Source organism: Capricornis sumatraensis, chromosome 1, assembly GCF_032405125.1.
Source record: "Capricornis sumatraensis isolate serow.1 chromosome 1, serow.2, whole genome shotgun sequence".
Taxonomy (NCBI): Eukaryota; Metazoa; Chordata; class Mammalia; order Artiodactyla; family Bovidae; genus Capricornis; species Capricornis sumatraensis.
Window position 1 is genome coordinate 254,278,276 of NC_091069.1, and position 26,703 is coordinate 254,304,978.

The 26,703-nt window shown below is 44.0% G+C and overlaps 1 pseudogene; it reads left to right on the top strand.

The window, feature by feature from the left end:
- The first annotated feature begins 3,948 nt into the window (after window positions 1-3,948).
- Window positions 3,949-26,703, top strand: LOC138077199 (carbonyl reductase [NADPH] 1-like; annotated as a pseudogene).

Consider the following 26,703-nt stretch of genomic DNA (forward strand, 5'->3'; position numbering starts at 1 on the left):
GGCAGACCTATGTCCTTAGAAGTAGTTTACTGTTGTTCAGTCACCCAGTCATGTCCAACTCTTTGCGTCCCCATGGACTGCAGCACGCCAGGCTTCCCTGTCCTTCTCCACCTCCTGGAGTTTGCTCAGACTCATGTCCATTTAGTCAGTGATGCCATCCAACATTTCATCTTCTGTCACCCCCTTCTCCTCTTGCCTTCAGTCTTTCCCAGCATCAGGGTCTGTTCCAATAAGTCAGCTCTTTGCATCAGGTGACCAAAGTATTGGAGCTACAGCTTCAGCATCAGTCCTTCCAATGAATATTCAGGGTTGAATTCCTTTAAGATGGACTGGTTTGACCTCCTTGTTGTCCAAGGGACTCTTAAGAGTCTTCTCCAACACCACAGTTTGAAGCAGTTACCCTAAGTAATTTCACTGCATCTTAGGAAGAAGCAACCATTCCAATTCTGCCGGTTTGATGGACCTGAAAAGGGAAAATGATAGGATACCAAAAGAGGAACTCCCCAGGTCATTAGGTGACCAATATGCTACTGGAGATCAGTGGAGAAATAACTCCAGAAAGAATGAAGGGATGGAGCCAAAGCAAAAACAATACCAGTTTTGGATGTGACTGGTGATAGAAGCAAGGTCCGATGCTGTAAAGAGCAATACTGCATAGGAACCTGGAATGTCAGGTCCATGAATCAAGGCAAATTGGAAGTGGTCAAACAAGAGATGGCAAGAGTGAACATCGACATTCTAGGAATCAGCAAACTAAAATGGACTGGAATGGGTGAATTTAACTCAGATGACCATTATATCTACTACTGCGGGCAGGAATCCCTCAGAAGAAATGGAGTAGCCATCATGGTCAACAAAAGAGTCCGAAATGCAGTACTTGGATGCAATCTCAAAAACGACAGAATGATCTCTGTTCATCTCCAAGGCAAACCATTCAATATCACAGTTATCCAAGTCTATGCCCCAACCAGTAACACTGAAGAAGCTGAAGTTGAACGGTTTTATGAAGACCTACAAGACCTTTTAGAACTAACACCCAAAAAAGATGTCCTTTTCATTCTAGGGGACTGGAATGCAAAAGTAGGAAGTCAAGAAACACCTGGAGTAACAGGCAAATTTGGCCTTCGAATGTGGAATGAAGCAGGGCAAAAACTAATAGAGTTTTGCCAAGAAAATGTACTGGTCATAGCAAACACCCTCTTCCAACAACACAAGAGAAGACTCTACACATGGACATCACCAGATGGTCAACACCAAAATCAGATTGATTATATTCTTTGAAGCCAAAGATGGAGAAGCTCTATACAGTCAACAAAAACAAGACCAGGAGCTGACTGTGGCTCAGATCATGAATTCCTTATTACCAAATTCAGACTCAAATTGAAGAAAGTAGGGAAAATCGCTAAGCCATTCAGGTATGACCTAAATCAAATGCCTTATGATTATACAGTGGAAGTGAGAAATAGATTTAAGGGCCTAGATCTGATAGAGTGCCTGATGAACAATGGAATAAGGTTCATGACATTGTACAGGAGACAGGGATCAAGACCATCCCCATGGAAAAGAAATGCAAAAAAGCAAAATGGCTGTCTGGGGAGACCTTACAAATAGCTGTGAAAAGAAGAGAGGTGAAAAGCAAAGGCGTAAAGGAAAGATATAAGCATCTGAATGCAGAGTTCCAAAGAATAGCAAGAAGAGATAAGAAAGCCTTCTTCAGCAATCAATGCAAAGAAATCGAGGAAAACAACAGAATGGGAAAGACTAGAGATCTCTTCAAGAAAATTAGAGATACCAAGGGAACATTTCATGCAAAGATGGGCTCGATAAAGGACAGAAATGGTATGGACCTAACAGAAGCAGAAGATATTAAGAAGAGGTGGCAAGAATACACAGAAGAACTGTACAAAAAGATCTTCATGACCCAGATAATCATAATGATGTGATCACTAATCTAGAGCCAGACATCTTGGAATGTGAAGTCAAGTGGGCCTTAGAAAGCATCACTACGAACAAAGCTAGTGGAGGTGATGGAATTCTAGTGGAGCTATTTCAAATCCTGAAAGATGATACTGTGAAAGTGCTGCACTCAATATGCCAGCAAATTTGGAAAACTCATCAGTGGCCACAGGACTGGAAAAGGTCCGTTTTCATTCCAATTCCAAAGAAAGGCAATGCCAAAGAATGCTCAAACTACTGCACAATTGCACTCATCTCACATGCTAGTAAAGTAATGCTCAAAATTATCCAAGCCAGGCTTCAGCAATACGTGAACCATGAACTCCCTGATGTTCAAGCTGGTTTTAGAAAAGGCAGAGAACCAGAGATCAAATTGCCAACATCCGCTGGATCATGGAAAAAGCAAGAGAGTTCCAGAAAAATATCTATTTCTGCTTTATTGACTATGCCAAAGCCTTTGACTGTGTGGATCACAATAAACTGTGGAAAATTCTGAAAGAGATGGGAATATCAGACCACCTAACCTGCCTCTTGAGAAATCTGTATGCAGCTCAGGAAGCAACAGTTAGAACTGGACATGGACCAACAGACTGGTTCCAAATAGGAAAAGGAGTACGTCAAGGCTGTATATTGTCACCCTGCTTATTTAACTTATATGCAGAGTACATCATGAGAAATGCTGGACTGGAAGAAACACAAGCTGGAATCAAGACTGCTGGGAGAAATATCAATAACCTCAGATATGCAGATGACACCACCCTTATGGCAGAAAGTGAAGAGGAACTAAAAAGCCTCTTGATGAAAGTGAAAGAAGAGAGTGAAAAAGTTGGCCTAAAGCTCAGCATTCAGAAAACGAAGATCATGGCATCTGGTCCCATCACTTCATGGGAAATAGACGGGGAAACAGTGGAAACAGTGTCAGACTTTATTTTTGGGGGCTCCAAAATCACTGTGGATGGTGACTGCAGCCATGAAATTAAAAGACACTTACTCCTTGGAAGAAAAGTTATGACCAACCTAGAGAGTATATTCAAAAGCAGAGACATTACTTTGACAACTAAGGTCCGTCTAGTCAAGGCTATGGTTTTTCCTGTGGTCATGTATGGACGTGAGAGTTGGACTGTGAAGAAGGCTGAGCGCCAAAGAATTGATGCTTTTGAACTGTGGTGTTGGAGAAGACTCTTGAGAGTCCCTTGGACTGCAAAGAGATCAACCCTGGGATTTCTTTGGAAGGAATGATGCTAAAGCTGAAGCTCCAGTACTTTGGCCACCTCATGTGAAGAGTTGACTCATTGGCAAAGACTCTGATGCTGGGAGGGATTGGGGGCAGGAGGAGAAGGGGATGACTGAGGATGAGATGGTTGGATGGCATCACGGATTCGATGGACGTGAGTCTGAGTGAACTCCGGGAGATGGTGATGGACAGGGAGGCCCGGCGTGCTGCAATTCATGGGGTTGCAAAGAGTCGGACACGACTGAGTGACTGAACTGAACTGAACTGATGGACCCAGCACAAGATAGTAACTGTACTCCTTCCTCCTTTTGAAACCTACACATGCATGCATGCAGCACCTCTAATGATTTTTATCCCTCTGCCAGAATTCCTAGTCCCCTAATGACCATTCACCAAGCAGTTTTGTTTGGAGGACGCTCACCACTCCACCCTGCAAACCACACTGCATCTCAGAGGTGGGATCAAAAGAGGGCTGTGTCCTGGTTTGGCTCAGGATGCTGCACCAGGAAGGGGTGCAGTCAGGAGTGGTCATTAGGAACCTTCTGGAACATCTGGCCCCTCCTAGGAGGGAGGGAAAGGGGCGGGTTCTCCTTCTCAAGTAGTGACAGCACTGGACCCGGGAACACAGTTCTTGGCTTTTCTGCCTGTGATGGGCCTCTGCTTCCCACTCTGCCCCACTATGGGTGGCCACCAGCCTGGTAAGCTCTACTAACTGGAAGGACCCCGTGCACCCGGCCATGTCCATGTCCAGTACCCCCATGGCGCTGGTCACCGGAGGCAACAAGGGCATCGGCCTTGCCATCATGCACGACCTGTGCTGGCAGTTCCTGGCCTGCTACCTGACATGCTGTCTCCCGGGCCGCAGTCCTCGTTTTGCCCCAAATAAAACTTAACTCGCAACTCTCACATTGTACATCTTTTTTAGTTGACAGGTTCAAACGCATCTTTATTAATTAAAATAGGAACCATTACAATCAATACGTTTTTGCCAATGAGAAATAAGTTTGTTTATTCCTGTAGCATAATGCCATGCTTCAGGATTCAGTGAACTCTTGGAAAGCATTTTCTACCTCTTCTGGTTGTGGAAGCATCTCCTGTCTGATATTTCAGCCATGTACATGAAGTGCATTAAAGTGAAAAGGAATTGGTGAAATTACTGTTCACATATTTTATTTAACCCACCTCAACCAGAACATCATCCCTGTAATATGTAATGAGAATGGAATTAGTGAAATAATTTATAATTTGTTGTAGTGAGTCTTAACTTTTTTTCTTTTTTTGGTTGTGCTGTGAGTTCCTTGCTGCACAGGCTTTCTCTCGCTGCGGCACTCAGGTTTCTCACTGCAGTGGCTTCTCTTGTTGCAGAGCACAGGCTCCTGAGCACAGGCTCCTGAGCACAGATTCCTGAGCACAGGCTCAGTAGTTGTAGCACATGGACTTAGTTGTCCCTCAGCATGTGGGATCTTCCCATACCGGGGATCAAACCCATGTCCCCTCCATTGGCAGGCAGATTCTCAACTACTGGACCACGAAGGAAGTCCTGTCTTGACATTTTAAGAGTTACAGCACATCACAGTTTAGACTGTTTACATGTCAAGTGCTTAGTGACTACCAAACTAGGCAGCATGGTTGTTGTTGTTGTTGTTGTTGTTGTTGTTTTTCAAAATAATGATGCAGTCTTTCCCCAAGCATGTGAAGATGTTACTCTACTAATTACAATTCTCCTTCAGGATTCAATTTATAAGACTGACTAGTGATTGCTAGTATACAATTTCTATCAAAAGTTGAATTTTTGCCTTAAATGCACAAACTTTTAAAACATAGCTCAGTTGGTAAAGAATCTGCCTGCAATGCAGGAGACCCCAGTTCGATTCCTGGGTCTGGCAGATCCCCTGGAGAAGGGAAAGGCTACCCACTCCAATATTCTGGCCTGGAGAATTCCATTGACTATATAGTCCATGGGGTGGCAAAGACTTGGACACGACTAAGTGACTTTCACTTTCATACACACACATACACATTGTAAACCAAAATCTCAGAAACAAAGACCTGAAATAAGGAAAGATTTATTAATCTTTGGGGTTTATTAGGACTGCATCTGGGAGACATAGATCCAAGAAGTACTTTAATTGTGTGCCACTAGACTACAAAATAGAAGGAAGCATATAAAGGCAAAAAAAGGTAAGGTCACAGTTACAGAAGTTGTTTGCCAAGAATTATAATTGGAGCTGGCAAAAAACTAAGGGTTTTTTTTTTTTTTTTTTTTTTTCATTAAACAAGGGTTGGTTCAGTTCTGCAATGTTTACAAAGGTGCAAGTGGGAATCTGAGAAAACGAGGTTGAGGGTAGCAGGTGTTCCTTTGGATTTGATACAGTTCCGAAAGATTCAGTTCTTAGTGATACAGGGACATGTCAGAGCCCAGATCCTCAATGGCCGCCCAACCTCATTATGCTTGTGTGAACTATGATTATTCCACTAGGACTCAAATCTGTCATCCACACACAGATATAAAATGTATTGTCAGGTCTTTCCTGGTGGTCCAGTGGTTAAGACTTCAAGCTGTCAATGAAGGGAACATGAGTTCCATCCCAGGTTGATGAAGTTCCACATAGCACACACCCAAAAAATATATTTTCATATGGTCCGTGCCATATTCTTTAAGTTCACACATGCAAATATTAAAAATACATATAAGACCAGAGTTGACCTAATCCTTACCTGATGATTGACGTCGTATTACATTGGGACTGTCAGTCTGGGGAGTCAGACGATTTTCCAACTTACAATAGCCAGCCAAGACGGTCCCTTGATACCCGCCGCCTATTCAAACCCTTTGTAGTCTCCTCCCACACTAGACCAGAACTGGCCTGTGTGACAACAGTCATGGCAGAGTAGTGGTATGTAACTTATGAAACTAGGTCATAAAAGACCCTTTTTGCCTTCTGTCTTTCTCACTGTCCCCTGGATCATTCACTCTGGAGGAAGCCAGCAGCTACATCTTGAGGATGCCCAAGGAGCCTACAGAAAGGTCCACTTGGCTAAGAAGTGAAGCCTCTAACCAAGAGCCACATGAGCCAATAACCTTGGAAGGGATCCTCCAGCTGAGGTCGGGCCTTTAGAAGATGCACCCCAACTGACATCTTGACTGCAACCTCACGAGGCTTGAGCCAGAACTGCCCAGCTAAGCCAATATCAAATTCCTCATCTATGGAAACTGGGAAAACAAATGTTTCTTGATTTAATCACTAAGTTTGACTAATTTGTAATGGAACAAAAAGTTACCAATACACAGCTTTAATTTTAAAATTAAAATTGGCAATGGGGAATCTATATCTGTAAAATTTTGTTTAGATATGAATTACTTAAGGTACTGAAGACTTTTATAGCTTCACAAATTTGGTATTACAGAATATATACTTTTTCAGTTCAGTTCAGTTGCTCAGTTTTGTCCGACTCTTTGCGACCCCATGAACTGCAGCACGCCAGGCCTCCCTGTCCATCACCACCTCCCGGAGTCCACCCAAATCCATGTCCATTGAGTCAGTGATGCCATCCAACCATCTCATCCTCTGTCGTCCCCTTCTCCTCCTGCCCTCAATCTTTCCCAGCCTCAGGGTCTTTTCAAATGAGTCAGCTCTTCGCATCAGGTGGCCAAAGCATTGGAGTTTCAGTTTCAACATTAGTACTTCCAATCAACACCCAGGACTGATTTCCTTTAGGATGGACTGGTTGGATCTCCTTGCAGTCCAAAGGACTCTCAAGAGTATATATTTTACACCAACCATTTCTTAGCACTTTAAAATAAAATTTTTGTATTAAGTATTGATGAGCAAAATAGAACACTGAAATGTTTTACTAAGTAAAAATTCTGAACACTGAAATGTTTTCAGTTCAGTTCAGTTCATTTCAATCGCTCAGTTGTGTCCAACCCTTTGCGACCCCATGAATCGCAGCATGCCAGGCCTCCCTGTCCATCACTCAGACTCAAGTCCATTGAATCCGTGATGCCATCCAGCCATCTCATCCTTGGTCGTCCCCTTCTCCTGCCCCTAATCTTTCCCAGCATCAGAGTCTTTGCCAATGAGTCAACTCTTCACATGAGGTGGCCAAAGGACTGAAGCTTCAGCTTTAGCATCATTCCTTCCAAAGAAATCCCAGGGTTGATCTCCTTCAGAATGGACTGGTTGGATCTCCTTGCAGTCCAAGGGACTCTCAAGAGTCTTCTCCAACACCACAGTTCAAAAGCATCAATTCTTCAGCACTCAGCCTTCTTCACAGTCCAACTCTCACATCCATACATGACCACAGGAAAAACCGTAGCCTTGACTAGATGGACCTTCGTCGGCAAAGTAATGTTCTGCTTTTGAATATACTATCTAGATTGGTCATAACTTTTCTACCAAGGAGTAAGCGTCTTTTAATTTCATGGCTGCAGTCACCTTCTGCAGTGATTCTGGAGCCCCCCAAAATAAAGTCTGACACTGTTTCTACTGTTTCCCCATCTATTTCCCATGAAGTGATGGGACCAGATGCCATGATCTTCGTTTTCTGAATGTTGAGCTTTAAGCCAACTTTTTCACTCTCCTCTTTCACTTTCATCAAGAGGCTTTTTAGCTCCTCCTCACTTTCTGCCATAAGGGTGGTGTCATCTGCATATCTGAAGTTATTGATATTTCTCCCGGCAATCTTGATTCTAGCTTGTGTTTCTTCCAACCCAGCAATTATAATTATTTATAATTTTTAAAAGTGACTTCTAAAGCCAATATTCTATCAATTTCATAATGTTCAATTAATACCTGCAGAAATAAACATTTCTGCAAACTAAAGGTTCAATATAAAATATCATCAAAAATCAGACTTGCTAAATGTGAAGTTCAGAAGCCAATGAGATACTACAAAACAAGTAAACCTTAAAACACAATGTGAAATAAATCAGTTAGTCACAAAGAGCACATATCTTATGACTCCATCCATATGAAGTGTTCCATATAGGCATAACAACAGACCGAAATTAGATCAGTGGTTGCCTAGGGCTGGGGGGAAAGGATGCAACTACTAACAGGTATGGGATATCTGGGAGGAGGGGGCGGGGAACAGGCGGGGTCATGAAACTGTTCTAAAACTGTGGTGATGGTTGCACAATTACTTGAACATATCAAAACCATTGAAATGTATGCTTTAAATGGGTGTATTATTCAGTATTACCTCATAATAAAGGGAAGGTTCAAAGAATAAGAGTTGCTAAAAAGCAGGGGACAAATACATCTTTTGACAGCAGCACAGAGATTTTTTTCCCAAGAAATATAATGTCTCTGAAAAGTGCTAAAACAATCTTCTTTTGATAGACCACTGATAACGGGGAGCACCCATCACCAGCTGAAATGGAGAGAGGCAGAAAACAGTGGAAAGCTGTAAAGAACATTAGTGTGGCTCCCGAGATGCTTTCACGTCTGCTGCCGAAAGGGGTCCCTCAGGTGTGGCCCCACTATAGAAAGCCTCCTGTCGTAATATGTTGAGCTGCAGTATTAAATGCTGGTCAAGAATCCACCTGCAAAGCAGGAGACACGAGAGACCTGGGTTCAATCTCTGTGCCAGGAAGATCCCCTGGAGGAGGGCATGGCAGCCTACTTCAGTATTCTTGCCTGGAGAAACCCATGGACAGAGGGGCCTGGCGGGCTACAGCCTAAAGTGTCTCAAAGAGGTGGACATGACTACGCAACTCAGCATACACACATTAAATGCTGAGAACAGGAACTCAATATAAGATTATCTACCTTTTTTTTTTTTTAAGCCAGGAAGGGAGGGAAGGGAAAGAAAGCTAACGATCCAATCAGGTTTCTTTAGAGACACTTACTAATATCAGATAACAAAAAACATAAAGTTATCATACATAATTTCTATGATGATAGAAAACATGTAAGAGCAAATGATAGAAAAAGAAAACCAAACATTATATATGTGAGCAAGAATCTTTATTTGTGAACCAAAATCACAACTAGCTCTTGAACAACCAATGACAGGAGGATACTAAAGTGAAGGGAAGTGAAAGTCACTCAGTCGTGTCCGACTCTTTGTCACCCCATGGACTATAGAGTCCATGGAATTCTCCTGGCCTCAATACTGGAGTGGGTAGCCTTTCCCTTTTCCAAGGGATCTTCCCAACCCAGGGATCGAACCCAGTTCTCCCACATTGCAGACAGATTCTTTACCAGCTGAGCCAGCAGGGAAGCCCAGAAGGATGCTGGAACCTACCAAAAAAAGGATACCCCGTGTCCAAAGACAAAGAAGAAGCCACAGCAAGATGGTAGGAGGAGAACAATTATGATAAAATCAAGTCCCATACCCATCAGGTAGGCAACCAACAAACTGGAGAACGATGATACCAAAGAAATTCTCGCACTGTTGTGAAGGTTCTGAACCCCAATTCAGGTTTCCCAGCCTGGGGATCCAACAAAAGGACTGGGAATCCCCTGAGAATCTGGCCTTGAAGACCAGAGGATTTGATTACAAGACTTTTACAGGACTGGGGGAAACAGAGATTCCAGTCTTGGAGGGTGCAACAAAACCTTGCCTGAACCAAGACTCAGAGGAAAAGAGCAGTGACCCGCACAGGAGAGTGAACATGTGGAGGCGTGGCTTGGCAGGGGTTCACCACTGGGATGGGGATACCAGTCTGGGAAGGTCCCCTTTGGCATAAACCCTCTTGGCAGTCACCATTGATGACACAGCCTGTAAACCTAAGGTTTGGGTCACCTCAAGCCAAAAAAAATACCAGAAGACCACAATACCACCTCAGTTCAGTTCAGTCGTGTCCGACTATTTCTAACCCCAAGAACTGCAGCACACCAGGCCTCCCTATCCATCACCGTCTCCCGGAGCTTGCTCAGACTCATGTCCATTGAGTCAGGGATGCCATCCAACCATCTCATCCTCTGTCATCCCCTTCTCCTCCCTTCAATCTTTCCCAGCATCAGGGTCTTTTTCAGTGAGTCAGTTATTCGCTTCAGGTGGCCAAAGTATTGGAGTTTCAGCTTCAGCATCAGTCCTACCAATGAATATTCAAGACTGATTTCCTTTAGGATGGACTGGTTGGATCTTCTTGCAGTCCCAGGGACTCTCAAGAGTCTTCTCCAACACCACAGTTCAAAAGCATCAATTCTTTGGCACTCAGCTTTCTTTATAGTCCACCTCTCACATCCATACATAACTACAGGAAAAACCATAGCCTTAACTAGATGGCAAAAAGTAATGTCTCTGCTTTTTAATATGCTGTCTAGGCTGCTCATGACTTTTCTTCCAAGGAGCATGCATCTTTTAATTTCATGGAACATGCGTCCTTTAATTTCAGTCACCATCTGCAGTGATTTTAGAGCCCCCCAAAATAGTCTCTCACTGTTTCCATTGTTTGCCCATCTATTTACCATGAAGTGATGGGACCCGATGCCATAATCTTTGTTTTCTGAATGTTGAGCTTTAAGCCAACTTTTTTTTCACTCTCCTCTTTCACTTTCAATAAGAGGCTCTTTAGTTCCTCTTTGCTTTCTGCCATATGGGTGGTGTCATCTGCGTATCTGAGCTTATTGATATTTCTCCCAGCAATCTTGATTCCAGCTTGTGCTTCATCCAGCCCAGCATTTCACTTGATGTACTCTGCATATAAGTTAAATAAGCAAGGTGACAACATACAGCCTCGATGTACTCCTTTTCCGATTTGGAACCAGTCTGTTGTTCCATGATCGGTTCTAACTGTTGCTGGTTGACCTGCATACAGATTTCTCAGGAGGTGGGTCAGGTGGTCTGGAATTCTCATCTCTTTCAGAATTTTCCACAGTTTGTTGTGATCCATACAGACAAAGGCTTTGGCATAGTCAATAAAGCAGAAGTAGATGTTTTTCTAGAATTCTCTTGCTTTTTCAATCATCCAGTGGATGTTGGCAGTTTGATCTCTGGTTCCTCTGCCTTTTATAAATCCAGCTTGAACATCTGGAAGTTAATGGTTCACATACTGTTGAAGCCTGGCTTGGAGAATTTTGAGCATTACTTTGCTAGCATGCGAGATGAGTGCAATTGTGTGGTAGTCTGAACATTCTTTGGCATTGCCCTTCTTTGGGATTGGAATGAAAACTGCCCTTTTCCAGTCTTGTGGCCATTGCAGAGTTTTCCAAATTTGCTGACATATTGAGTGGGGCACTTTCACAGCATCATATTTTAGGATTCGAAATAGCTCAACTGGAATTCCATCACCTCCACTAGCTTTGTTCGTAGTGATGCTTCCTAAGGCCCACTTGACTTCACATTCCAGAATGTCTGGCTCAAGGTGAGCGAGCACACCGTCGTGGTTATCTGGGTCATGAAGATTTTTTTTTTGTATAGCTCTTCTGTGTATTCTTGCCACCTCTTCTTAATGTCTTCTGTTTCTGTTAGGTCCATACAATTTCTGTCCTTTATCGAGCCCATCTTTGTATGAAATATTCCCCTGGTATCTCTAATTTTCTTGAAGAGATCTCTAGTCTTCCCCCATTCTATTGTTTTCCTCTATTTCTTTGCATTGATCACTGAGGAAGGCTTCCTTATCTCTTCTTGCTATTCTCTGGAACTCTGCATTCAGATGCGCATATCTTTCCTTTTCTCCTTTATCTTTTGCTTCTCTTCTTTTCTCAGCTATTTGTAAGACCTCCTTAGACAACCATTTTGCCTTTTTGCATTTCTTTTTCTTGGGGATAGTTTTGATCACTGCCTTCTGTACAGTGTCAAGAACCTCCATCCATAGTTCTTCAGGCCCTCTGTCTATCAGATCTAATCCTTTGAATCTATTTGTCACTTTCACTGTATAATCGTTAAGGGATTAGATTTAGGTCATACCTGAATGGTCTAGTGGTTTTCCCTACTTTCTTCAATTTAAGTCTGAATTTGCCAAAAAGGAGTTCATGATCTGAGCTACAGTCAGCTCCCGGTCTTGTTTTTGCTGACTGTATAGAGCTTCTCCATCTTTGGCTGCAAAGAGTATAATCAATCAGATTTTGGTATTGACCATCTGGTGATGTCCATGTGTAGAGTCTTCTCTGTTAGAAGAGGGTGTTTGCTATGACCAGTGCATTCTCTTGGCAAAACTCTTTTAGCCTTTGACCTGCTTTATCTTATACTGCAAGGGCTAATTTGCCTGTTAATCCAGGTGTCTCTTGACTCCTACTTCTGCATTCCAGTCTCCTATAATGAAAAGGACACCTTTTGAGAGTGTTCCTATTACCATTTCTTAATTGTTTGGGGTTTATTTTCAATAGGTGGGTCTTATCCTTCTCTTGTTTCCTGGCTAGAGAAGCTCCTTTAGCGTTTGTTGTAAAGCTGGTTTGGTGGTGCTGAATTCTCTTAACTTTTGCTTCTCTGGAAAGCTTTTGACTTCTCCATCAAATGTGAAGGAGGGTCTTGCTGAGTAGAGTATTCTTGGTTGTAAGTTCTTCCCTTTCATCACTTTAAATATATCATGCCATTCCCTTCTGGCTTGTAGAGTGTCTGTTGAAAAATCAGTTGATAGCCTGATGGGAGTTCCCTTGTATGTTATTTGTCATTTTTCTCTTGCTGCTTTTAATATTTTATCTCTCTCTTTAATTTTTGTCAGTTTGATTACTATGTGTCTCAGTGTGTTCCTCCTTCCTGGGACACTGCGCTTCCTAAGCTTGGTTGACTGTTTGCTTTCTCTTGCTTTCAGGAAGTTTTCAGCTATTAGCGCTTCAAATATTTTCTCAGGTCCTTTATCTCTCTCTTCTCCTTCTGGGACCCCTATAAAGTGAATGTTGATGTGTTTAATGTTGTCTCAGAGGTCTCTTAGGCTGTCTTCATTTCTTTTCATTCTTTCCTGTATCTTCTGTTCTGAGGCAGTGGGATTTCCACCAATTCATCCTCTAGGTCATTTATCCATTCTTCTGCCTCTGTTATTCTACTTATTAATTCTAGTGTATTAATTCACCTCTGTTTGTTCGTTCTGTGATTCTTCTAAGTCTTTAGTAAACTTTCCTTGCATCCTCTGGATCTTTGCCTCCATTCTTGGCAGCTCTGCCAAGCTGTGCCTGGGAAAAGCTGAGTCATGATGAGATCGCAGCTCTGCATAAATCTGAAAGTCACTAACCAAACACACTTGGATTAAATGCACTGAAATTACACTAAAGAAGGTGGGTGGGAGAGTTCTATTTGTCCACCCCATACACACTTTGGAGATTGATTCATTTTCAGTTGACCTTTGTGAGCACAGATTTCACTGAGAGCAAAAAAAGAACATATATGTATCCTCCTTGGACAAATCTAAAGTTACACACTTAGCACCCACAGGAGTTATGCAAGATGAATAAAAACATTCCGGCAAGAGGCTTGGCACACAAGGAGAGTTTCATAAACACATTCGCCCACGTGGGGGCGCAGTGGGATCCACAGAGCTGAGTACCGGGCCCACACTTGGAAACCTGCTCTTGGGACCTTTTCTCTCTCAATCCCTCTTGAGTTTCTCTGAAGTAAGGAAGTGAATCTAGGTCCTGAGAAGCAGGTACCCTGTCGAAATCATTTCACTGTATTAAAGAAAAAAGCAAGCATCCTCATTTTGCAGAGGATGACAGGCGCATGCCCAAGAAAATTGTCAACACTTGTTTTTCTCCTTTGGGGTTTCTCCTGCACTAGTTTCTTCATTCAAACTGCTCTAAATCTTCAGACCATTTCGACTCACCACCGTCTGGTTTTGCTCTGGGGAAACCCCCTCTCCATCCCCGCAGACCACCGCTTGGCTCATGTATGGCTCAGAGGTGGCATCAACAACAGTGGGCACAACACGGGGAGAGGTACGCTCAGGATGCGGTGTTTCTAAACCTTCAGAAACAGACTGCCCCTCCTAAGAAGGGAAAACTGGGGACCGAAGCCTCTTTCCCTACAAATCACAGTGCCGGAGCTTAGAAGCCAGTTCTTGCTGGCTTCTCTGCCTGTGGACCGGCCTCCACAGCGCGCTCCGCTGGTGACTTTCAGTCGGTTCCGCGCTCCACCCAAGCGCCTGGAGCGCCCCTGCCCTCAGCTATGTCATCCAACACCCACATGACGCTGGTCACTGGGGCCCACAAGGGCATCGCCTTCAAAGGTAAGGATCTGGGAATATGCGCTCTAGCCGGAGGGAACTTTGTGTTTCTTTGGCTCAGAATCCTGGGCCCCTTTTCCTGGTAGTTCTGCAGCCTCTTTCTGATTGAACTTTAGGCAGCTGGGTTATTTTTTTAATACAATCTTACATAAACCACAAGATGGCAAAATGATCCAGAGGTCCCAAATCTTCACCCGCGGTGCAGCCTCCCCCAGTGGTGCCATCTTATTACAAAACTATAAGGCATTATCAAACTGGGAAATTCACACTGGCCTAATATACCAATTTTACTATTGTTCGTATCTTCTTATGGAATACCACCACATGAGTACTATTTATTCACGCCACTTTCCTTTTCTCCTGAAAGCTGCTGATACCACACCATTTCATATTCAAGCAGAGGTGACTATGAAAACAAACTTCTTTGGCTCCAGAGTTGTGTGTGCAGAGCTCCTGCCTCTAATAAAGCCCCAAGGTGAGTCTGATTGGAGCCCAGACTGCAGTGCTTCTGGCAAGATCTAGGTCCACCTGGCTCTGGTCTCATCTACAGCCCCCCCTGCCGCTCCTGCTCAGCCTCACCAGCCTCCACCGTGTCTCCACCCAGCCGGGTGTCCTGCACCCTGAGGTCCCTGGACACACTGCCCAGGTCCTTGGTGCTGTCTGTCCACCTGCTTTTTGCCCATCTGGCTCTTTCTTCTCTTTCCCATCAGAGCTCAGAGGTTTCCATCTCAAGTGGCCCTTGACTTGCTCTGTGCCCGTCACAGGGGGAGTTCCCTCAGGAGTCCTTCCCAGACCTTCCCTCTCCCCCGTCCCCCTCCTACGGAGGCTAGTGGAGCCTGCACCACCACCAGTTCATTAGCACACCACTCCCCCACCCCCCACCACAATCTGTCCACTGCCTAGAAAATTCCCAGAGTTCCAGGCACACATTCTGTCTTCTTACCTCCCTGTCCTCTGCAGATTTCCCCTCCCTCCCCTGATTTCCGCCATCTAAAACACATATTTCCAAAGACTCGTCCTTTCCCTGAGTCATCTTGGCCACGGATACTCTCATCGACCCACCAGGCACCAGGAGGTCACCTTGCCTGCCCGCTTATTGTCATTTAGCAGGTCTCAAGAGTTGTCTGAGTTTCTTTCCAGCCTTCTCCCCCAACCCAGCTCTACAAACAGGCCTTCAGCTGTCATTTCTAGACAACTGTAAACCCTTCTAAGGGAACCCCTGCCCGTCCTGAGTCTCTTGCTTTCTGAGCAAGCTCTCTGCCCCTCCCAAAAATCCTGAAGTGAAGTCCAAGCCCTTAGCATGGCTAGTAGAGATCCCCATAATCCGATAACTGCCTTTCAGTGTGCTCAGTGTTCTGAACAAAACAAACTCATATTCCTTTGGGTTAAACTACTGCAATGTTTACACTGAAGTAAGGAGCCAGGTGGGTTCCTGGGCTTCCTGGTGGCTCAGAGGTTAAAGCCTCTGCCTGCTTCTCCCTGCAATGCGGGAGACCTGGGTTCAATTCCTGGGTCGGTAAGATCCCCTGGAGAAGGAAATGGCAACCCAGTCCAGTATTCTTGCCTAGACAATCCCATGGACAGAGGAGCCTGGTGGGCTGCAGTCCACAGGGTCGCAAAGAGTCCCAAAGGACTGAGCTCACTTTCACTTCCAAGGGGCCAGGAGGGGAACCACACCCATTAAACAGACCCTTTTAGAAAGATTAAGAGTTGGCCTAGGGATCAGTAGACATGTTTACAAGTTACACTCAGCTTCTGCCCTGTTTCCCTGTCGGGTCCTCCTGGAAAGTTCTACCACTTCTAAGACTTGGCCCACTAGCGCTCAGAAGTCCACTCCTTAGCCTGTCATGTGACTCTCCAGCCACCCCAGCCCTTGAGGGCAGCCGTGGAGTTCCCTGTGTCCGCTGCACCGTCCCTGTCTGCCTCTCGGACCTCATGCTGATGACTCCTGCATGACTACCCTTCTTACTTAACTGGGCTGTTCCTTGCTGTGTTCCACAAGGAGGAAAGAATACTCTCTGGATTTGCTAAGGCGGCCTCTGTTTAACACTTTGTCTTGCCTCACTAGAGCTTAGAGTATATGGAGATTTAAGTACAGAGTATATTCTCAGGTGAGTGCAAGGTTTACTTGCCTTTTGACAGGGGAGAAGTCTTCTGTTTTGTTGGGAAAAGCTATAGTAGATCATCTTATCACGACTTAATCCAGGGTATGATTCTGCTTGAGGAGTCTACAGTCTCACTGAGCTTGGGGGTGGGGGTGGGGTGCCGGGAGAGGGCTCCAGGTGACTGGCTTCAATCCCTGGGGACCTGGTCAGTGGGCAGGGCTGGCATGGAATACATTGGGAAGAGGAAGCAGGCACTTTCAGGAGTTTATTATCTGGAGAGACCGTTGGATCTCAGGGTCAAGCTTCCTAGGTTGGTATTTTCACCATTGAGGTAGACTAGTTAATACCGAATAAAAAAGAGACTGTCCTTTGAGTATCGATTATAACCAACATAGAAGTTAATAGCTTTCCTTGCTACTGTGAGATGGAAGACATGTGAAAAAGTACCAAGGCACAGCATAAATTGGGCTTTCCAGCTGGCACTTGTGTAAAGAACCAGCAGGACACATAAAAGACATGGATTTGATCCCTGGGACAGGAAGATCCCCTGGAGAAGGGCATGGCAACTCACTCCAGTATTCTTGCCTGGAGAATCCCATGGACAAAGGAGCCTGGCAGGCTATAGTCCATAGGGTCACACAGAGTTGGACATTATTGAAGCGACTTAACACACACATGCACAGCATAAAATGCTCCACCGATTGATCTTGATCCAAGTTAATTCAGGCTCTTTTGAAGGGCTAACGCTAACTTTTTGTGGTCTGTTCTGAACCAAAAGGACTCCCATCCTTAACTTTCTCTAGCCACCTTACGGATGCAAATGATTTAGTCAAAGCTACCAGTCTCTTCCTAATTGCTTTCTAGCACAGCTTTCACAGTCTTTGTTTTTTCACTCAAACAAGGAAGAAAATGAGCATTGGACAAAAAGTACAGTAGTACAGTATTAGACTATGAAGCCATTTATGTACATTTTAAGTGAATATAAAAACAATATCATTAAGTGTTCAGAAATAAAAGTAATGGTTTAGGTTTCATCACCCTCCCACCCCTCTTCCTAATCTTCTCCTCCCTTTCCTCATGAATAGACCCAGTTTTTGATATCATAGCTGTGTTCTTCAGTCACTCAGTCCTCTGCGACACTTTGTGACTCCATGAACTGCAGCACATCAGCCTTCTCTGTCCTTCACCATCTCCCGGAGTCTGCTGAAACTCATGTCCATTGAGTCTGTGATGTCATCCAACCATCTCATTCTCTGTCGTCCCCTTCTGTATCATAGTGGTCCCTGCTTTTTTTAATTCTGAGCTCTCAGCCATTAGCCAAGCTGTAACAGGACAATGTTCAACATCTATGTTACTTCTAGTTTTTGGAAATTATTAACAGAGCTGCTATAAACATCTGTACATGGGTTTTCATGTAACAATAAAATTTCTTTAATCTAAGGTAGATATCCTAAATGTCCATTTTTTCAACTCCGTTTGTTAAAAGGACTTTTTAAAATAAAATTGACCACAAAATGATGGGCAATTGATAATTTACAGAGGCGTGCCTCTCTCGATTGTGTACCACGTCAAGATTATTCTAGCATCATAATAATTCTTGAATATTTCTCTTTTCCAAAAGTATTTTGGCTATTCTAGTTCTTTTGCAATTGCACATAACTTTTCAAATGTTAGTCTGGATGTACACAAAAAAGTCGTCCTGAGATTTTGATTGAAATTGCATTAAATCATACAGCAATATGAGAACAATTGACATTTTACCTGAGTCTGTCAACTCATGAATGCACCGTGTCCCTCCATTTAGGTCTTTCTTTTTAGCACCATCCAGGGGATGCTCCAGGCAAGAATACTAAAGTGGGTTGCCATGTCCTCCTCCAGGGGATCTTCCCCGCTCATGGGTCAAACCCGAGACTCTAATGTCTCCTGCTTTGGCAGGCGGGGTCTTTGCCACTAGAGCCACCTGGGAAGCCCCCACACTCTGATTCAAAGAAATCACATCCTTTTGGAGGAACTTTGGACCTCTTGGTTTCTATGTCCTATCTTTTCCCCTTTCTTGTGCTAAATCTCTAAGCCACAGGTCTGAAGGTGGGGGCAGGGATGGTGACACTTCTGAAAGGTTGCTGCTGCGAGCCATGAGTTATGCCTGGATTCGTGACCTCCCCAGGAGAGGATTTCAATTCAGGTCAGAGATGAGGCTTGACACATGGAGCTTCTTATGTAGCAAAGTCTTATTAAACTATAATAGAGATAGTGCAAGCTTCTGACATAGACTCAGAAGGGGACAGAAAGAGTGCTCTCTTGCTAGTTTTTCGCAAGGTGTTTTGTCTCTTAGCAAGCTATTAATCAGATAGGAGAGACGCCTCAAGGCTGCAGGAGTTTCACCAGGCCCCTAACACACAGTATGCACTTTTGAGATAGTGTGGCGAGAGGTGCGTCATCCACCCACCCCCCACCGCCTCCCCCCACCGGCAACAGGCAGCACCATTTGAAGAAAGGCAAATTCCAAAGCAAATACATAGTTTCATTAACACAGCTTAAGAAAAACATTTCCATAAGAAAAACACCTTGGTTACCTCAAGGCAGAACCACCTGTCCTCAGCACAGAACTGGAAGATGCCTCTTTTAATTTTCTGTAGAGAAGGAAAAAAACGTCTGCCACTTGCAGTTTGTTTCCTCTTACCACTTGGGGACTTGTGGCCTTTCTACCTGTTCAGATCAGTCTCTCAGTCATGTCCGACTCTGCCACCCCATGGAGTGCAGCACGCCAGCCCTCCCTGTCCATCAGCAACTCCCAGAGTTTACTCAGACTCACATCCATTAAGTCAGTGATGCCATCCAACCATCTCATCCTCTGGCGTTCCCTTCTCCTCCTGCCCCCAATCTTTCCCAGCATCAGAGACTTTCCAATGAGTCAACATTTCGCGTGAGGTGGCCAAAGTACTGGAGTTTCACCTTTAGCTTCTTCCTTCCAAAGAACACCCAGGGCTGATCTCCTTCAGAATGGACTGGTTGGATCTCCTTGTAGTCCAAGACACTCAAGAGTCTTCTCCAACACCATAGTTCAAAAGCATCAGTTCTTCAGCGCTCAGCTTTCTTCACAGCCCAACTCTCACATCCATACATGACTACTGGAAAAAACATAGCCTTGTTTAGATGGACCTTTGTTGGCAAAGTAATGTCCCTGCTTTTGAATATGCTATGTAGGTTGGTTATAACTTTTCTTCCAAGGAGTAAGCATCTTTTAATTTCATGGCTGCAGTCACCATCTGCAGTGATTTTGGAGCCCAAAATAATAAAGCCTCACACTGTTTCCACTGTTTTCCCATCTATTTCTCATGAAGTGATGGGACCAGATGCCATGATCTTTGTTTTCTGAATGCTGAGCTTTAAGCCAACTTTTTCACTCTCCTCTTTCACTTTCATCAAGAGGCTTTTTCGCTCCTCTTCACTTTCTGCCATAAGGGTTGTGTCATCTGCATATCTGAGATTTTTGAAATTTCTCCCGGCAATCTTGATTCCAGCTTGTGCTTCTTCCAGCCCAGTGTTTCTCATGATGCGCTCTGCAAAATGAGTTAAATAAGCAGGGTGACAATATACAACCTTGACGTACGCCTTTTCCTATTTGGAACCAGTCTGTTGTCCCATGTCCAGTTCTAACTGCTGCTTCCTGACCTGCATACAGATTTCTCAAGAGGCAGGTCAGGTGGTCTGGTATTCCCATCTCTCTCAGAATTTTCCACAGTTTATTGTGATCCACACAGTCAAAGGCTTTGGCATAGTCAATAAAGCAGAAATAGATGTTTTTCTGGCACTCTCTTGCTTGTCCCATGATCCAGCGGATGTTGGCAATTTGATCTCTGGTTCCTCTGCCTTTTCTAAAACCAGCTTGAACAAAGGGAGTTCACGGTTCACATATTGCTGAAGCCTGGCTTGGAGAATTTTGAGCATTACTTTACTAGCCTGTGAGATGAGTGCAATCGTGCGGTAGTTTGAGCATTCTTTGGGATCGCCTTTCTTTGGGATTGGAATGAAAATGGACCTTTTCCAGTCCTGTGGCCACTGCTGAGTTTTCCAAATTTGCTGGCATATTGAGTGCAGCACTTTCACAGCATCATCTTTCAGGATTTGAAATAGCTCAACTGCAATTCCATCGCCTCCACTAGCTTTGTTTGTAGCGATGCTTTCCAAGGCCCACTTGACTTCACATTCCCGGATGTCTGGCTCTAGATTAGTGATCACACCATCATGATTATCTGGGTCGTGAAGCTCTTTTTTGTACAGTTTTTCTGTGTATTCTTGCCACCTCTTCTTAATATCTTCTGCTTATGTTAGGTATTTCTGTCCTTTATCGAGCCCATCTTTGCATGAAATGGTCCCTTGGTAGCTCTAATTTTCTTGAAGAGATCTCTAGTCTTTCCCATTCTGTTGTTTTCCTCGATTTCTTTACATTGATCACTGAAGAAGGCTTTCTTATCTCTTCTTGCTATTCTCTGGAACTCTGCATTCAGATGCTTATATCTTTCCTTTTCTCCTATGCTTTTCGCCTCTCTTCTTTTCACAGCTACTTGTAAGGCCTCCTCAGACAGCCATTTTGCTTTTTTGCATTTCTTTTCCATGGGATGGTCTTGATTCCTGTCTCCTGTACAATGTCATGAACCTCAGTCCATCGTTCATCAGGCACTCTATCTATCACATTTAGGCCCTTAAATCTATTTCTCACTTCCACTGTATAATCATAAGGGATTTGATTTAGGTTGGTATTTTCACCATTGTGGTAGACCAGCTAATACCGAATAAAAAAGAGACTGTCCTTTGAGTATCGATTATAACCAACCTAGAAGTTAATAGCTTTCCTTGCTACTGTGAGATGGAAGACATGTGAAAAAGTAAAAAGGCACAGCATAAGTTGGGCTTCCCAGCTGGCACTTGTGTTAAAGAACCAGCAGGACACATAAAAGACATGGATTTGATCCCTGGGACAGGAAGATCCCCTGGAGAAGGGCATGGCAACTCACTCCAGTATTCTTGCCTGGAGAATCTCATGGACAAAGGAGCCTGGCAGGCTATAGTCCATAGGGTCACACAGAGTTGGACATTACTGAAGCGACTTAACACACAAATGCACAGCATAAACTGCTCCACCGATTGATCTTGATCCAAGTTAATTCAGGCTCTTTTCAAGGGTACTTTTTGTGGTCTGTTCTGAACCAAAAAGGGCTCTCATCCTTAACTTTCTCTAGCCACCTTACGGATGCAAATGATTTAGTCAAAGCTACCAGTCTCTTCCTAATTGCTTTTTAGCACAGCTTTCACAGTCTTTGTTTTTTCACTCAAACAGGGAAGAAAATGAGCATTGGACAAAAAGTACAGTAGTACAGTATTAGACTATGAAGCCATTTATGTACATTTTAAGTGAATATAAAAACAATATCATTAAGTGTTCAGAAATAAAAGTAATGGTTTAGGTTTCATCACCCTCCCACCCCTCTTCCTAATCTTCTCCTCCCTTTCCTCATGAATAGACCCAGTTTTTGATATCATAGCTGTGTTCTTCAGTCACTCAGTCCTGTGCGACACTTTGTGACTCCATGAACTGCAGCACATCAGCCTTCTCTGTCCTTCACCATCTCCCAGAGTCTGCTGAAACTCATGTCCATTGAGTCCGTGATGTCATCCAACCATCTCATTCTCTGTCGTCCCCTTCTGTATCATAGTGGTCCCTGCTTTTTTTAATTCTGAGCTCTCAGCCATTAGCCAAGCTGTAACAGGACAATGTTCAACATCTATGTTACTTCTAGTTTTTGGAAATTATTGACAGAGCTGCTATAAACATCTGTACATGGGTTTTCATGTAACAATAAAATTTCTTTAATCTAAGGTAGATATCCTAAATGTCCATTTTTTTCAACTCTGTTTGTTAAAAGGACTTTTTAAAATAAAATTGACCACAAAATGATGGGCAATTGATAATTTACAGAGGCGTGCCTCTCTCGATTGTGTACCACGTCAAGATTATTCTAGCATCATAATAATTCTTGAATATTTCTCTTTTCCAAAAGTATTTTGGCTATTCTAGTTCTTTTGCAATTGCACATAACTTTTCAAATGTTAGTCTGGATGTACACAAAAAAGTCGTCCTGAGATTTTGATTGAAATTGCATTAAATCATACAGCAATATGAGAACAATTGACATTTTACCTGAGTCTGTCAACTCATGAATGCACCGTGTCCCTCCATTTAGGTCTTTCTTTTTAGCACCATCCAGGGGATGCTCCAGGCAAGAATACTAAAGTGGGTTGCCATGTCCTCCTCCAGGGGATCTTCCCCGCTCATGGGTCGAACCCGAGACTCTAATGTCTCCTGCTTTGGCAGGCGGGGTCTTTGCCACTAGAGCCACCTGGGAAGCCCCCACACTCTGATTCAAAGAAATCACATCCTTTTGGAGGAACTTTGGACCTCTTGGTTTTTATGTCCTATCTTTTCCCCTTTCTTGTGCTAAATCTCTAAGCCACAGGTCTGAAGGTGGGGGCAGGGATGGTGACACTTCTGAAAGGTTGCTGCTGCGAGCCATGAGTTATGCCTGGATTCGTGACCTCCCCAGGAGAGGATTTCAATTCAGGTCAGAGATGAGGCTTGACACATGGAGCTTCTTATGTAGCAAAGTCTTATTAAACTATAATAGAGATAGTGCAAGCTTCTGACATAGACTCAGAAGGGGACAGAAAGAGTGCTCTCTTGCTAGTTTTTCGCAAGGTGTTTTGTCTCTTAGCAAGCTATTAATCAGATAGGAGAGACGCCTCAAGGCTGCAGGAGTTTCACCAGGCCCCTAACACACAGTATGCACTTTTGAGATAGTGTGGCGAGAGGTGCGTCATCCACCCACCCCCCACCGCCTCCCCCCACCGGCAACAGGCAGCACCATTTGAAGAAAGGCAAATTCCAAAGCAAATACATAGTTTCATTAACACAGCTTAAGAAAAACATTTCCATAAGAAAAACACCTTGGTTACCTCAAGGCAGAACCACCTGTCCTCAGCACAGAATTGGAAGATGCCTCTTTTAATTTTCTGTAGAGAAGGAAAAAAACGTCTGCCACTTGCAGTTTGTTTCCTCTTACCACTTGGGGACTTGTGGCCTTTCTACCTGTTCAGATCAGTCTCTCAGTCATGTCCGACTCTGCCACCCCATGGAGTGCAGCACGCCAGGCCTCCCTGTCCATCAGCAACTCCCAGAGTTTACTCAGACTCACATCCATTAAGTCAGTGATGCCATCCAACCATCTCATCCTCTGGCGTTCCCTTCTCCTCCTGCCCCCAATATTTCCCAGCATCAGGGTCTTTTCTAATGAGTCAGTTCATCGCAACAAGTGGCCAAAGTATTGGAGTTTCAGCTTCAACATCAGTCCTACCAATAGGATGGACTGGTTGGGTCTCCTTGCAGTCCAAGGGACTCTCAAGAGTCTTCTCCAACACCACAGTTCAAAAGCATCAATTCTTCTGCTCTCAGCTTTCTTTATAGTCCAACTCTCAGATCCATACATGACTATCAGAAAAACCATAACCTTGACTAGACGGACCTTTGTTGGCAAAGTAATGTCTCTGCTTTTGAATATTCTGTCTAGGTTGGTCATAACTTTTCTTCCAAAGAGTAAGCGTCTTTTAGTTTCATGGCTGCAGTCACCATCTGCAGTGATTTTGGAGCTCAAGAAAATAAAGTCTGCCAGTGTTTCCTCAGTGGGGCTTTCCTCATAGCTCACTTCGTAAATTATCTGCCTGCAATGCAGGAGACCTGGGTTCAATTCCTGTGTCGAGAAGATCCCCTGGAGAAGGAAATGGCAACCCACTCCAGTATTCTTGCCTGGAGAATCCCATGGAAAGAAGAAGCTGACAGGCTACAGTCCATGGGATCCCAAGAGTCTGACACGACTTAGTGACTAAACCACCACTGTTTCCACTGTTTCTCCATCTATTTGCCATGAAGTGATGGGACTGGATGCCATGATCTTAATTTTCTGAATGTTGAGCTTTAAGCCAACTTTTTCACTCTCCTCTTTCACTTTCATCAAGAGGCTCTTTCTTCTTCACTTTCTGCCATAAGGGTGGTGTCATCTGCATATCTTAGGTTATTGATATTTCTCCTGACATCCTTGATTCCAGCTTGTTCTTCATCCAGCCCAGGATTTCTTATGATATACTCTGCATAGAAATTAAATACAAAGGGTAACAATATATAGTCTTGATATACTCCTTTTCCTATTTAGAACCAGTCTGTTTTTCCATGTCCAGTTCTAACTGCTGCTTCCTGACCTGCATACAGATTTCTCAAGAGGCAGGTTAGGTGGTCTGGTATTCCCATCTCTTTCAGAATTTTCCAGTTTGTTGTGATCCACACAGTCAAAGGCTTTGGTATAGTCAATAAAGCAGAAATAGATTTTTTCTGAAACTCTCTTGTTTTTTGATGATCCAGCGGATGTTGGCAATTTGATCTCTGGTTCCTCTGCCTTTTCTAAAACCAACTTGAACATCTAGCAGGGTTCACATACTGTTGAAGCCTGGCTTGGAGAATTTTGAGCATTTCTTTGCTAGCATGTGAGTAAGTGCAATTGTGTGGTAGTTTGAACATTTGGCATTGCCTTTCTTTGGGATTGAAATGAAAACGGACCTTTTCCAGTCCTGTGGCCACTGCTGAGTTTTCCAAATTTGCTGGCATATTGAGTGCAGCACTTTCACAGCATCATCTTTCAGGATTTGAAATAGCTCCACTGGAATTCCATCACTTCCACTAGCTTCATTTCTAGTGATTATTCTTAAGGCCCACTTGACTTCACATTCCAGAATGTCTGGCTCTAGGTGAGTGATTACACCATCGTGATTATGAGTTGTGAAGATCTTTTTTGTACGGTTTTTCTGTGTGTTCTTGCCACCTCTTCTTAATATCTTCTGCTTCTGTTAGGTCCGTACCATTTCTTTCCTTTATCATTACCCTCCTACCTGTTACCCTCTCACTTTTCTTTCAATGACACTCCTGTGTTAGGAGCTGGGAGAGGGGGCTGTAGCCCCTGGTCTTCCCAGCATGTTACTTCCCTTTGCATGCTATTTCTGCCTCACAAACAAGGGCAGTCTAGGCGCCAGCATTCTCAGGATGCCCAGCATTGGTCCCACAAGTGAGGGCTGGGTTGGAGAAGGAAGTCCTAACCTCCGAGATACACTTGCCAGGAACTGAACCTCAGCAGCAGGTAGCTGAGGAACAGGATGAGAAACACTGATGTCATCCGCCTGGTGGGAAGATACCACAGCCCCTTGGCAGGGAGGGAGCCCTGCGTCTCAGATGCACCGTCCCAGAGTTAAGTTTCCTTTGTTATGGTCAGAAAGGAGGTAAGGAAGGAGCAGTCATGGTTGAAATAGATTATTTCTGTTCTCACCTGAGTTATTGGAGAGAGTCTGGAAAAAAAAAATGTTTCTTCATTTGCTGCACACATTCGGGACCATTTCCAGAGATTTTAAATAGTTCAGTTTTGAAAATAATGTTCACAAGTCATGCTGGGTAATAGGTTCACAGACTTCTTCCTCTGGTCATGACTTATTTATTGAGTTTGAGTGAAATAGTTCATTCCTGTAATTTCTAAAATAATTAGATGTAGCTTAATTTTTAAAAACATTAGAAGTATCATGTTGTTACTTATAGTAATAAAACAGATAAAACTCATTGAGAAACCCCTTCCCAAGTACATTCCCTTCCTTCCCTAACGTCCTCTTTCAAGAGGGCAGTCCTGTCCCCAGTAGGGATTCATCCTTCTCGTGCTCGCCTTTCTGTGCACTGATCTGTGTTGTATTTTAGGCAGAGTGGTGAATGTATCCAGCTCTGTCAGCGTCAGCTCTCTAAAGAAATGCAACCCTGAACTGCAGCAGAAGTTTCGAAGTGAGACCATCACGGAGGAGGAGCTGGTGGGGCTCATGAACAAGTTCGTGGAAGACACAAAGAACGGGGTGCACAGGAAGGAGGGCGCGCCGGATAATATAAATGGAGTGACGAAAATCGGCGTCACGGTCCTGTCCGGAATTCAAGCCAGGAAACTGAGTGCGCAGAGAGGAAGAGATAAAATCCTCCTGAATGCCTGCTGCCCAGGGTGGGTGAAAACTGACAAGGGTGGAGGCAGTCACAAAGCCTCAAGGGCCCCAAAAGAAGGAGCAGAGACCCCTTGGCTCCTTTGCCCTCGGATGCCGAGGGGCTCCAGTCAGTTCGTTTTCGAGAGAAAAGTTGTGTGTGCGCTCACTCACAGCTGTACCCATGGGTCTGA